The following is a 1885-nucleotide window of genomic DNA, read 5'->3' on the forward strand; positions in this document are numbered from 1 at the left end:
GAATGATGAGATTTTTAACGAAGGATCAGGAGTCATCAGTCACAGAAATTGACAAGTGTCAAAAATAAGTTCCGATGGGAATGGCTGGAGAGAAAAGTCACTGTGAAGGTGAAAATTGGCTCAAAGATCGACGAGGTAACAGAAACACTTGGACAATTTCTGAAGAAACCAGACGTGGCCGGAAAAGCTTTTTGTGTGTATTGTAACGATTTGATTAACTACGGATCGCGTGGATGCGTAGCACTGTCAGACCACGCATCAAAAGTGAAGAACTGACTTGTATATATGATTTATACACGATTTATACACGTGTGTGGAACTTCTGTCCTGGGCTATCTGACTTTTGTGTAATTGTTGTAGGCTGGGATGGGGAGGGGGATTAAAGAAAAAGAAATTAATGGAAAATAATTGTATAAATAGTATTTGTGTTATCCAAAATAATAAAAAAAACTTGAACAAAAACATATATAACCACAAACAGACGAAAAACTGCACAAATAAAAAACAAAAGCAAAGAAAATTCACTGTCTCAGATTTTGTTCATCTTTAGAAATGTGTTCTTCTGGGACCCAAAACTATCCATCCATCCTCTATACACCGCTTTATCCTCACTAGGGTCGTGGGGGGTGCTGGAGTCTATCTCAGGTGACTCGGGTGAAGGCAGGAGACACCCTGGACAGGTCGCCAGTCTGTCACAGGGCTACATATACAGACAGACAATCACACTCACATTCACACCTACGGGAATTTAGAGTAATCAATTAACCTCAGCGTATTTTTGGACTGTGGGAGGAAGTCGGAATACCTGGAGAAAACCCACGCATTCACAGGGAGAACATGCAAACTCCATGCAGAAAGATCCCAGGCCCTCCCCAGGATTTGAACCAGGGATCTTCTTGCTGCAAGGCGAATGTGCTAACCACTATTCCACTAAGTTCTGTGAAATATTTTTGAAAACTTCTTACTTTCACATCTGGAATTTTGCTGAATTTTCTCTTCATAGTTTAATGTTTTTTTCTGTATTTCTAAAATACACAACAATTAAAACAAAATTACAAAAAAAGAGACTGAGTAACCATATAATTTAATTTTTTATAGTAATGTCTTTTTTTAAAATGATCGTAATTTCACAAATATAGCCAGAATAGAACCAGAATAAAACTAGAAAAACCCCAGAATAGAACTACAAAAAACAGAATAGAAAAAAAACAGAATAGAACTACAAAAAACCTGAATAGAACTAGAATAAAACCAGAATAGAACTAGAATAAAACCAGAATAGAAGTACAAAAAAGAATAGAACTAGAAAAAAACAGACTAGAACTAGAATAAAACCAGAATAGAACTAGAAAAACCTGAATAGAACTAGAATAAAACCAGAATAGAACTAGAAAAAAACAGAATAAAAACTAGAAAAAACAGAATAGAACCAGAATAAAAACCAGAATAGAACTAGAATAAAGCCAGAATAGAACCAGAATAAAACCTGAATAGAACCAGAAAAAAACAGAATAAAACCAGACTAGAACTAGAATGGAACCAGAACAGAAGCTGAATAAAATGAGATGATCATTTAATTGAGAAGAGAGCAACAAAAAGTGATTTGGTGCAGATTTATTTTAAACTTTGGGGGATTTTATGAACCAGCTTTTTGTTTTCTCATTTTCTCATTTTTATGTTCAAATACAAGTTTTGTACATATAAAGGAGGATGAATCCCCTGAAGTCTGTCTGATGATTAATGTTGAAAATAGTCCCTTAAAATAGATCGTTTCCTGCTTTAGTGCTTAAAACCAAAAATAAAATGAAAGATTTAAGGAGAGGTTTTGAGGAATTCATTACCATCAGGAAATCCTTTAATGTGAAAAACAGAAACAGGAAGTGAC

This window comes from Acanthochromis polyacanthus, chromosome 3 (assembly GCF_021347895.1).
Source record: "Acanthochromis polyacanthus isolate Apoly-LR-REF ecotype Palm Island chromosome 3, KAUST_Apoly_ChrSc, whole genome shotgun sequence".
Lineage (NCBI taxonomy): Eukaryota > Metazoa > Chordata > Actinopteri > Pomacentridae > Acanthochromis > Acanthochromis polyacanthus.